Source organism: Miscanthus floridulus, chromosome 14 (assembly GCF_019320115.1).
Source record: "Miscanthus floridulus cultivar M001 chromosome 14, ASM1932011v1, whole genome shotgun sequence".
Classification (NCBI taxonomy): domain Eukaryota; kingdom Viridiplantae; phylum Streptophyta; class Magnoliopsida; order Poales; family Poaceae; genus Miscanthus; species Miscanthus floridulus.
In genome coordinates this window covers 63,396,368-63,409,427 of record NC_089593.1, presented here as the reverse complement: position 1 = coordinate 63,409,427, position 13,060 = coordinate 63,396,368, and the positions used below count along the sequence as shown (strand labels likewise).

The window sequence follows — 13,060 nt, the reverse complement described above, 5'->3', positions numbered from 1 at the left end:
TGAACTGGCCACAGAACTGGTTGCTTGTATTGGTACAAGCCATCCTAGTTAAGCAGCAAACAGAACAAATTATCCCAAGTACCAGCTCATAAGGTGCTAAAGTGCAGAAGTTCTCTAATGAAAACTTGATTCATCATAGCCACTCAAGAGTAGTACAAAACAAAAAAAAGTCACAAGGCATAGTTAGGGAAGGGGAGAGCAGCGCATCACGAGACTGGGGTTCCATCTCATCTCAGCTCCGCAAATATCATATATCAAAATGATTGAGGTTGATATATGCAAGACATTCAAGATACTCTTTTCATAGCATCTCACCTGACATCCAATGCACGAAATACCAGGTGAGAGGGGCACCACACCTTTGTTGGAGCACGGAACGGTGGCCGAACGGAGCGCTAACGTGGAGCGGTTGTGCTTGCCGGCGCCAAGCCCGCTAGGCCTCCGCGAGAGGCGCGCGCGGTGACCTCGGGGAGAGCGGCAGCACAGAGGCACCCCCTGCAGCATCATCGAGGGCAGCATCGTGGCCCCCGCACCCCACCGCCGCCACGCCATGAAGCCCGCCACCGCCAGCACCACCACCGCTACTCGCTTTCTACGTCTGCCTCCCAGGCCACCTACCGCACACGCTCACCCAGGCCACCGGTGAGGGAGGGGCAGCGGATCCGGTGGAGGGGCGCCGCCGGTGAGGGAGGGGAGGGGCAGGGCGGTGGATCCGGGGGAGGGGCGCCGTCGGTGAGTGAGGGGAGGGGCGGGGTGGTAGATCCAGGAGAGGGACGCTACCGGTGAGGGAGGGGAGGGGTGGGGCGATGGATCCGAGGGAGAGGCACCGCCGGTGAGGGAGGGGAGGGAAGGGGCGGCAGATCCGAGGGAGGGGCGCCGCCGGTGAGGGTGGGGATGGGCGGGGCAGTGGATCTAGGGGAGGGGCACTGCCAGTGAGGGAGGGGAGGGAGGGGGCGGCGGATCCAGGAGAGGGGCACCGCCGGTGAGGGAGGGGAGGGGCGGGGCTGTGGATCCGGGTGAGGGCACCACCGGTGAGGGAGGGGAGGGAGGGGGTGATGGATCTGGGGGAGGGGCGCCGCCGGTGAGGGAGGGGAGGGAGGGGCCGGGGAAGAGAGGGAGGGGAGGGGCCGGCCACCGACGGGAGGAGGGGAGGGGGTCGGCCGCTGGCGGGAGAAGGGGAGGCGCTGGCCGCACGTGGGAGAGGATGGGAGGGAGCAAGCTAGGAGGGAGGGGAGGGGGTGTGTGCGTTGTGAGGGAGGGGAGGGGCGGGTGGGTTTTTTTCTTCATCTTTTCTTTACCGAGTGTTGTTTTTGGACACTCGGCAAACCTCTCTTTTTGCCGAGTGTTTTTGTTTGACACTCGGCAAACCCCCCATTTTTTATTATTTATTTATTTTTCTCTTTTCATGGGAGAGGAAAATAGCAAGCTCAGAAAGTTTGAGCTCAATCTAATGTATAGAAAAAGTTTCAAGGTCAAACAATGATTGAACCGTCACTTCGCCTTCAAACCTATTCTGTTCTCTCTCGATACCACGATTCTTCCTTAGAGATGCTTCGGTTTGTAAGCAATGTATGTTACAACTTTTTTGAAATCTTCTCAATTTTTTACGATAGCCTATACGTATCATATCATGATACAATGGCAAGTCCTATGTTTTTCAGACTTCATTTGAATTTTTTATAATTAAAAAACCAATAAGCTACATGTCGATGGTCGAGTGTTGGCAGCTAGATGTTTCAAATTTCTTTTCATTTCTTTGGTAAGGCAAAAAAATAAACTTGACACCATGAATATGATTTTTCTGCCCATTTTATTCTATTATTGCATGCACTTATAGATCAAATTTGACGTAAATCAATTAAATTCCTAGAATGCATTTAATGAATTAAAAATAGCAAACAGATCCAAAAAAATGCTAAATTTTAACATGGATTATGCTATGTTGTTTGTTGAGTACAAAAAAAGTTTCAAGGTCAAATGAGAAAAAATAAATAAATTGTTTGCCGAGTGTTGCCCAACGGACAATCGGCAAAAGGGCAATGGAGGGACACGTGGCACAATGTTTGCCGAGTGCCATAATTTGCCGAGTGTTTTTCCCATATTTGTCGAGTGCCAGAGTTTGCCAAGTGTTTTTCAGTAGAATTGCCGAGTGTCAGAATGTTTGCCGAGTGTTTTTTAGTAAGGCACTCGGCAAACAGAGAGTTTGCCGAGTGTCAGAATCTTTGCCGAGTGTTTTTAGTTTGGCACTCGGCAAAGAGATTGTTTGCCGACTGTCCGATAAAATACACTCGGCAAAGCTTTGGATTCCGGTAGTGCTGTCACCTCTATTGAGGATGTTGTTTTGGTTGAGGATGCATCTAATGACGAGGAGATGTCATACAAACATGAGATAGTTAAGGACCCCATCTTTCTTGTAACCACTGAAGATTGTGGTACCTATTCTGATGTTGAGGTTAACACAGAAGAGCCCAAGGTGACAGGTGAAGATCCACCAAAAGAGGCAATATCTCCTCCGACGGCCACACCAAGGAAGGACAAGGACCTTGCATGTCCTTCTATGCATCCTCCTTCACCATCGAGAACAAGAACAAGATGTCGACGTAAGTCCTATGATAGATCATCACTTCGCCGAAGTACCCATCTTGCACAACGTGGTGTGTTAAAGGATTTGGGTATAGTTGGAAATGATGGAAAGCTCAATGAGGATGTAGTGCTATGCAGAGCATCTAAAGGAATTGTTGCCATCTGATCTCCTCAAGCCACTAGTGGAGTTAAAAGGTCATGCCTTTGGGACATGGTGGCAGTGGTTTCTTTGTCATTCCTTTAGGCGTTTGTCTTCACTGCAGTTTGTTTATTTGCTCTTGTTGCAAGTGAGTTGTTTTGTTGGTAGAGTTGTCTTAGTCGTTCATTTCTGTCGCTACTGTCATTTTTGGTGGAGTTGCCGTAGTCGTTTGTAGTTGTTATGACTATTATTGTTTTTCTATTGTACCCAGTCTGGGACTTCTTCTTTATCAAAATAATCGGCAACTCTCCTGCCTGAATCGTTAAAAAAAGATAATTTCATTGCACGAGCGAGCTTGTTTTGGTCTGAGTTAGAAAATCAAATGCCAAGTCCAAAGTACTTGTTTATGTAAGGGCACCTCTAATTGTAACTTATGAGCTGGTTCTAAGCATTTTATTTTATATTTTAATGAGAGAGAAAAAGTTATCTCTTGATCAAAAGGTAGTCTCATGCACACGTTCTAAAATCATATGAGGAGAGATAAGGAAAGGAGAATCTAAAATCACATTCTAAAAAGATCTCTTGATCTAAAGTTAGTCTCATGCACACATTATAAAGTTAGTCACATTCAAAAGCTAGAAAGGAGATAATAGATTAAGAAAGGAGAGATAAGATCTGAGTCATCAATACTAATTATGGTCTTGTCTCTAAAATCCATTATATTTGAGGACTAATTTTGAATGCTTTGATATGTTATAGATGTGAAGACGTTGATGATAAATCAAGTGGCGGAGAGAAGAATAAGGTCCAGAAAAAAACATAAGTCTATATGTTTAAAAGGAGATTATGGAAAGAAATAGAGGATATGAGATGTATAATGGGGTGTTTTTAGGGGAGATGACGTTTGAAGATGGAAACTTTCTCGGCGTTTGAGTGCATGTGATTTCCTTTCACCACTTTGATATTTATTTGCTGTGTAAAGTTTAACATATTTGTTTGCTAGACATTGCAGTGATTTGAGCATAAAGAACTAGGGATATGGGCTGATTTAGTGATCAGATTTTGCCATTTTGGTGCTATTTCTTATATTTTGAAATGTGCACTGATTCTATGTAATGTCTGGCACTATGATGGACTTTGTAATATCTAGGATGGTGGACTATTCTATTTGTATGTAATATTTGGAACTGTGGACTGATTTTATGTAGTGATATTTAAAACTATAGATGGACTCATTTGGGACTAATTTTAGACTCTATCTTTGTGGAACATTTATTTGGGATTACATATTTGTGTAATATTTGAGACTGCATGTGTTGAAAAGGGGCTGTTCGTACTCATATATCATTGAATCAGGAGTTTATAGTATGGCTTCGCTTTGTTCTTTTTTATATAGAAAGGTCTAGAAATGATGTATGTGATTTCTTAACAAAATAAAGTATTTTTTATAGATTTTGTCCGAAATAAATTTTATATCACTAATAAATTTCTGTATATCCGATATTCAGCATATCGGTGACCACCGAGATTTTAAAAATATGGGTAGAGTAAACCCTGCGCCTAGCCCATTGACCCTCGATTGTCTATCTGCCTCCGAATATAGCCCGATCAATCGGGAGAAAGCGGATTAGAAGTTATTAGTAGATTAGTACCTGTTGCTCACGTCGCTTGCTTCTATAGGATCCACCTATAGCGGTTGCATTTTTGCGTTCTTGGGTGGAAGAGGGCTTTTTTTTTGCGTGCTTGACAAAAGGGCCGGCTCTTATGAATAGCAAAAAAAAGGCCGGCACTTTTTTTTTTGCGTGCTTGACTAAGGGGCCATTTTTTTTTTTTTTTTGCATGCTTCACTGAAACATAAAAGGGCAGAGAGCAACTCCACCAGGGCTCCTACTTGAGCCCCAATAACTAAATATATATGCTCCGGCAAAAAAACATGCTCCATCAAGGCCCTACTAGGGCCCAAAATTTGGGTGGGCACCCAAATCCCCCCTTCGACATAATTCCTAGGGGCTCAGGTTTGAGCCCCCATTCGGCTGTTGTGTCGATTCCCCCACACCCAGAAGGAACCATGGCACCCGCTCGCCCTCGCCCAGCGCTGGCAACCTGGCTGCGCCATCCTCCACCTTGGCGACCCAGTCGCACCTTCCTCAACCTCGGTGACCCTGTTGCGCCTCCCTCCTCCCCGGTCGTCCGCCTCTGTCGGCCCTAGCCGCGTGGGAGCGGCTTAGCAGCGCCTCCCTCTATTGCGACGTCATGTGGCGGACACGACAGTGCCCCTCTGGCGACCCAGTCCTCCCTCCGGATCCCTCCCCATGCGCTCTCTCCCCAGTGGATCTCCCCTCCTCGTGGCCGCCTCCCTCCTCCGCCGGTGGCCGCTGCCTCCACAACCCCCCCCCCCCCCCCCCCGTGGGGTCCTAGCCTGTGTGTGGAGGATGGGGAGAAGAAAGGTTTGACCCAATGACGAGTGGGTTCCTCAAGTCATTGTTTTGCTGATATGAATTTGGGGACCTTTTGTCCGGCAGGTGCTGTTGGAGTGGAAGAAAAATGTTTGGCCAACAAAAATAGGTGGAGTACCCAAATCCGAAGTAGGGGCCCTGATTTTGGTGGCCGTGATGGAGTTGCTCTCGGACCTCAATTGATATCATGGATGAAAAGCTAGCTGCAATATTAGCCGCATGAATCGTGCGGCACGATGTACTTAGCGCCTGATCGGATGGCAGAAATTTTACATATGACATGGCTCAATGAAACGGACGGCTGGGCTTGAACTTTAGATTCGAAAGTTAGAGATTTCTTTTTATAAGATATAAGATCCTGCCAAATCCCAGTTTCAGATCCAAGTTTCCACCACCATTTACGCAAAAGACAAATGTTTATCCTCCTATGTCTTTAATTCCAAGCACACCTCTTTATTTATTATTACTTCTCATATAATGGTCCATCTAATCTGATGGATGGTATTTTTTTTTCTTGGTGCTACCATGTACCGTGCCAAAAGAAGGTCCTTCTTTTGCTATCAAGGATTTTCACAACAGTATTAAAAGGTAGCTCATATCGTGAAGCATTGTACTACCTCATATGTGATTATGTGAAGCATTGTACTACCTCCATCCCAAGAATTGTAATTTTTAATGTTCTTGCTTTGTTCAAAAGTCAAACTATCATATATTTGACCAATCTTAAACAAAAAGTTGCCGGTGTTTATAATACTAGATAAAATAGCATTTGTTTCATTATGGATTATATGTTCACGGTACACCTACTTGGTATCATACTTCTGTCTCTTTAAATGTAGCCAAATTTAAATTAGTCTGCCATAGAACAAAACTAGAGAACACCTTTTTTTTAAATGGAGGTTGTATGTTATTACGTAGCTGGCCCTTATCATGCCTACGGCTTGTTTAAGCACTGCATCATTTGTAGCTTCACCAATTGTAATAATTTGAGGAGCCATGGGCTCATCATCCTCTCCCCCTTGAAACAAAGCTGTCCTCGGCTTTGACATAGTTTTCACGTCATTTATCTTTCCATTTTTCTTCCTTTCTTTGTATGAAGAATTAATGACCAAACCGTGTTTTGTGCATTACTAGGAATATTGTTGGCAATAACACTGTTATAATTGCACCATTCTCTCCCTGTGAAAGCAAAGCCGTCCTCGGCTTTGGAGTAATTTCAGCAGTCCTTCTTTCACTCTAACAGTAGAAAACACCTCTGATTCACTACGCCAGATTCGCACAGTAGGAACGGGGGCATTTTTACTGTAGGGGCGGCTGGGGTTGGGGGCGCCCCTATAGTGGGCGTCCTCGGGCCCCAGCAGCCTAGCCGCCCTTACAGATGGCATTGTAGGGGTGGCTGGTAACCTGAGCCGCCCCTACAGTTGGGGCTGATCTGTAGGGGCGGCTCAATCACCAGCCGCCCCTACAGTGCCATTTGTAGGGGCGGCTGCCATCAGCCGCCCCTGCGGTTCGACTGTAGGGGCGGCTGAATCACCAGCCGCCCCTACTGATGGTGCACGAATAAATAGTAGCCACCCCTTCTTCCACCTCGAGACACACTCTTCTACCAAAAAAAAGGTTGGGAGGCCTTGGGCTCCTCCTAAAAATTGTTCTACTAAGGGGAGAGGTTTTGATCTCAAATCCTTTGGTGGAGAGGCTCTAAAAGGTAAGGAAATGCTTCTCCAACTTTTTATTTGAAGTTTAATTCGTTGGTTAGTTAGTAATTTGATTTTTGGTTTTCTCTCTCTTCCATAGAGCTTGAGCTAGTTATGAGTGAAGTTGGACCCTAATTTTCACTATACTAGGGTAAATTAGGTAGGGAAGTAAGATTGCACCCTTTTTTAGTACATCTTTGTTGATTTTAGTGTAGTATTAGTAAAGTTTGGTGCATGTGTCATGAAACCCTATATCTAGATCTAGATCTAGGATTTTGTTTTTTTTCTTTTTCAATTTTTTCTTTATGTGACTAGGGTTTGCATGTAGGTGAATGTGTAAGATTTTAATTGTTGCTAATGTGTAAAATATCCTCTACCATGGCACTAATTATCATTTAATATTTATTTTGATTCATTTCTATAATGTGTGTTTTTAATTAGTTATGGATAAATAGGCCATTAATTAATTATCCTCTACCATGAAATTGGAATGGAGTTCGCATGAAAGGTAGTGGATGAAATATTAAATGTTGCTAATTGTTTTCTTTGAAATTGTTTATTTGAACCAATTAATTTATATTTTAAAATATTTATGCATTAATAGTCAATTAATTACCTATCCTCTACTACCATGGTGCGTGTCTCATGTATATACAATTATTCTCGAGTAATATTCTTTCTTTGGTTGTTTTGTTACTATAAGATGGACTACAGGAACTCTTGGATGTATGGTTCGTTAAGACACGATGCTCTTTTTCGTGATGAGGTGGACAAATTCATCAAAGCCGCAGAGAAGCATGCAGCGACGTTGAAAGAGAATAGTGACACAATTATTTGTCCCTGCAAAGATTGCAAGAACCTTATTGCATTTCGAGATGTGAGTACCATCAAAGAACATCTGATTAGAAGAGGATTTGTTCCGGACTACATAGTGTGGATTCATTATGGTGAAACAGTGGTTGTTGATGACAGCGACGATGATCTAGCTGATGAAGCTGAAACCCAAGCATACTTGTCCCGATTCACAGACGATCTTGAGTAACAAATAGATCGTGACTATGGCAATCAACAAGGTGGTGGCTTTGGCAATGAACAAGGTGGTGGTGATGCTGGTGGTGCCAGCAATGATGGCGAAGCACGTGAGGGGGATGCAGATGACGGTGATAACTTGGACAAAATGCTTGGGGCCTTTGGACCAGAAATATTAGAAAAGAGCAAGAGAGGTCTAGAAAATCTTGAGAGGGTGACAAAAGCATCGAAGAAGACTATGTATGATGCTGAGAAGGGCTGTCCGACATACTTCACACTGCTACGTTTTGTGCTTGAGCTACTCATCCTGAAGGCTAAGTACGGCTGGTCGGACTGCAGTTTCGATGATCTGTTGTGCCTCATGTCACGGTTGCTCCCACGGCCGAACACAGTTCAAGCCAACACATACCAAGCAAAAAAGGTTATAAGTCCACTCACATTAGGGGTTGAAAAAATCCATGCATGCCCCAACCACTGTATCCTTTTTCGGCGTGGCACATCGTTCGAGACTTTAGATAAATGTCCTAGGTGTGGGGCTAGTCGGTACAAGAACAATGACCTTCAAAGTGGGGTGGAAGCCTCCACAGGAAAGAGGAAGAAGGGTGGGAAGAAGGTGGTGTAAGAATCTCAGCCCCTAGAGGAAACTCCATTAGGCAACGATGCCAATAAGAGAAGAATTACTGCCCTGGTTATGTGGTACTTGCCAGTGACCGACCGCTTGAGGTGTATGTTCCTAAATCCAAAGGAAGCCGCATTGATGACATGGTGGGATGATGAGTGCAAGGTGGATGATGATATGATCGCACACCCGGCCGATTGTAGCCAGTGGCAAGCGTTCGATGCCAAGTACAAAGTAGAATTTAGTGATGACCTACGGAATATACGGCTCGGCTTGAGCACCGATGGAATGAATCCCTTCAATGAGAGGATGACCGACCACAGCACATGGCCAGTCATTTTGACCATGTACAACCTCCAACGTATTTGTGTCAGAAGAGGAAGTACCTTCTCCTCACCATTCTTATCTCCGGCCCCAAACAACCAGGCATTGATATAGACGTGTTCTTGGAGCCTCTGATGCAAGAAATGGAGAGGCTATGGAGGTATGGGGAGCCAATGTACGATGTGTTTTGGCGGGAGGACTTCATATGCAAAGCAATAATATTTGTTACTACCAATGATTACCCCGCGCTGTTTGCTCTGTCTAGATAGTTCAATGGCAAGACTGGATGCTTAGTCTGTTTGGATGGTACTAATTGGGTGTTCCTAGATGGATCTAGGAAGATAGTTTACATAAGGAACCGGCGCTTCTTAAAGATAGGTCACAAGTACCGCGGTAAATTGTACCTAAGATACTATGGCAACATCCCAGAGGATGAACCCCCTCTAGAGAGACGTCATAATGGAGAACATGTGTTCAGAATGGTCCAAAACATACACGTCATCTATGGAAAGAAGAATCCAAATGGAACGATCAGAGATAGAAGCACACCTCCCATCGAAGGCGTACCATTCAAGAAGCAATCGATCTTCTTTCAGTACCTACCTTATTGGCCAGACTTGGAGGTCCCACATGCCATTGATGCGATGCACATGCAGAAGAATGTCTTTGACAGTCTCATGGCTACCTTGATGGACACAGTCAAGTCAAAGGATGGTCTTAGATCATGGAAAGACATGGTGCAGCTGAACATGATGCGGGAGCTTTGGCCAGTACAGCAAGATAATGGTAAGTACAGTCTTCCCGCGGCTAGCTTCAACCTAACCCTAGAGGAGAGGAGAGCTATATGCAATTTCCTTAGGGGGGTCAGAGTGCTGACTAGGTTTTTGGCGAACCCGAAGAAGCTAGTGTCAATGAAGGACCTATCATTAACATACTGCAAGGCTCACGATTGTCATATGATGCTGACAGTGTTCCTACCAATTGCAATAAGGGCTATAAAGCCAGAGTTCCTAAAGATGGCCATCACCCGCATGTGCTACTTCTTTTCAAAGATCTCACAGAAGACGATTCATAGGCAAGAGCTGAGTGACCTACATGAATTCATGGTGGAGACCCAGAACCAGCTAGAGATGTGTTTACCTCCCGCTTTTTTGGATATAATGGTACATCTCATGATTCACCTGGTTCATCAGATCGAGGCGCTGGGCCCTAGCTTCTTGCATGAAATGTGGTCCTACAAGCGGTTCATGTCGGTTCTAAGCTGATACATTCATAACCAAACACACCCAGAGGGCTCCATGATAGAGGGTTACAATTCCGAAGAAGTCGTCGAGTGCTGCCAAGAGTGGCTAAAAGTATAGAGAGGGATTGGTAATCCCGATTCTCATCACAAGGGAAGGCTAGCTGGGAAGGGCACAAGTGGTAGGAAAGTATTCCTTGACAATGATTACAGATAGGTGAGTCGGGCACATTACAGTGTCTTGCAGAGTATGGCAGTGATGCAACCGTACATTGATGAACACATGGCTATCATTATGGCCGAGAGGAATGGTCGTTCAGATGATTGGGTCATGAAACAATATAAGCAACGCCTGACATCATGGTTGAAGGACTAGAATATACAGCCTGGAGAAACCATAGATTCTATTACCATCAGTCGGTTGGTGGCCGGGCCATCGAAACAGGTGACGTCTTGGAATGCTTATGACATCAATGGGTACACATACTATACCGACACAAAGGACAGGAAATCTGTGAATCAGAACAGCGGCGTCCAAATAGAGGCTCTTGACGGAGTGGGGCGAAAGGTCCTATACTTTGGCATAATTGAAGATATATGGGAACTTGACTATGGAAGGGATATAAAGGTGGCCCTGTTTCAATGCCGCTGGATCAAGCAACATCAATTCAATGAGATCGGACAGAGAGTAGTTGACCTCCAGAATGTAGGCTACCAGGATGACCCTTGGGTGCTCGCTGAACGTGTCGCGCAAGTCTTCTATATGCCCGACCCGCAAAGTAACCTCCCCCCAAAGAATAAGACAAAGCACGTGGTGGCCTCCGAGAAACAACATATCATCGGAGTTGATGGCATGGACAATGTTGAAGCTTACAATAAGTGTGATGAGATGTCGCTATTCACAGACTTTTGTAAGAAGATCGAGGCTATAGAAAAGCACCTGCCCAAAGATGTATTGCCATGGGAATGAAAAGGTGTCAAGGGGAAAGTTGTCACGGTAAGCTAGCTAGTTTATGTAAGTGTGTCAGTGTTCGTAAGACTACATTCATGTATGTGTGTGTGAGACTACATTTATGTATGTGTGTGTGAGACTATATTCATGTATGTGTGTGTGAGACTATATTCATGTATGTGAGACTACATTTATGTATGTGTGTTTGAAACTACATTTATGTGTGTGTGTGTTTGAGACCACATTCACGTATGTTTGTGTGAACAATGTGTACTAAGAATTTATCAAATTATGAAATTGCCAAAATAAAAGTTGTAGATATCCATGAGTTATTCAACTTTGGTATTCATTACTTTTTCAGTTGAATTGATTTGGGGGTCCAAATTATGGTTTCAACTTGTCTTTTTTCAAATTTCAAAATTTGAAAGGTTCAAATTTAGTCAAATGACAAGATAACCAAGATAAAACTTGTAGATCTTGATGAGTTGAACAACTTTTGTATTCATCACTTTTACATCTGAAATCATTTAGGGTTTAAAAATTTGGTTTGAAATGTCAAATTTCAAATTTCAAATTTTAAAATGTGTAAAACATTGTCACATCCAAGTTTGATCAAACTTAAATGCTGAAGAATGATTTTAGAAATTTTTAGGGAAAAATCATCACATTTGGAGTTAGTATGATGGAGAACAACTAGTTACAAAGTTTACCCACAGATTAAAAAGAGAAATCACACTTTTCTAGATGATCCTTACATGATCTAGTGAACAGTGTGATTTTTTTTAATCTGTGGGTCAACTTTGTAACTAGTTTTTCTTCCTCGTACTAACTCCAAATCTAATGATTTTTTTCCTAAAATTTTCTAAAATTATTCTCTATCAATTTATTTTGTTGGTTTTGTCAATATATACATATGAAAAGTTTGAGCAATTTAAATTTTGAATTTCAAAAAAATGCAACTTCAGACAAGATTTTGGTACCCCAAATGATTTCAGCTGAAAAAATGATAAATACCAAAGTTGAATAACTCATCAAGATCTACAACTTTTGTATTGGTCATTTCTTCATATGACAAAATGGTAATGACATTGTTCACAAATATGACACATCTCTCATGAGGTTTTATAAACTATACGATATATGTGTAAGATTAGTGAACAATATGTGCTAAGAATTTGTCAAATAAAGAAATGACCAAAATAAAAGTTGTAGATAATCATGAGTTGAACAACTTTGGTATTCATCACTTTTTATGTTGAAATCAATTTAGGTCTCAAATTTTGGTTTGAACTTGTCGTTTTTCAAAATTTCAAATTTGAAAGGTTCAAATTTTGTCAAATGACAAGATGACTAAAATAAAAGTTGTAGATATTAATGAGTTGAACAACTTTGCTATTCATCACTTTTTATGTTGAAATCATTTTGGGTCTCAAATTTTGGTTCGAACTTGTCATTTTTTAAAATTTCAAATTTGAAATGTTCAAATTTTGTCAAATGACAAGATAACCAAAATAAAAGTTGTAGATCTTCATGACCTCTACAACTTTGATGTTTATCAAATTTTCATTTGAGATTATTTGGTGTCTCAAAATTATTTTATTAGTTTTGATTTTAATTTTTTAAATTTTAATTTTTTTCCATTTTTAATGGTTCAATTTTGTAATTTTAAACTGTTGTAGTTGTTTTAGTTATTGTATATGTAAATATATCTATAAAAAAATAATTATAAAATTTTGTACTGTATTATTTATTATTTACATGTGAATAATTAATTTTGATTTAGAATTTTGAAAAAAAAAATCAACTGTAGGGACGGCTTATAACCTCAGCCGCCCCTATAGCAGCTCTGAGGTATTTTGAAAAAAAAAATCAACTGTAGAGGCGGTTTATAACCTCAGCCGTCCCTATAGAGGTTCTGAGGTATTTTCAAAAAAAATTCAACTGTAGGGGCGGCTTATAACCTCAGCCGCCCCTACAGAGGCTCTTTAGGGGCGGCTTATAACCTCAGTCGCCCCTACAGTGGC

General features: G+C 42.6%; 1 pseudogene; it reads left to right on the top strand.

The window, feature by feature from the left end:
* The first annotated feature begins 7,596 nt into the window (after positions 1–7,596).
* LOC136503562 (uncharacterized) lies at positions 7,597–11,054 on the top strand (annotated as a pseudogene).
* Positions 11,055–13,060: the final 2,006 nt, after the last annotated feature.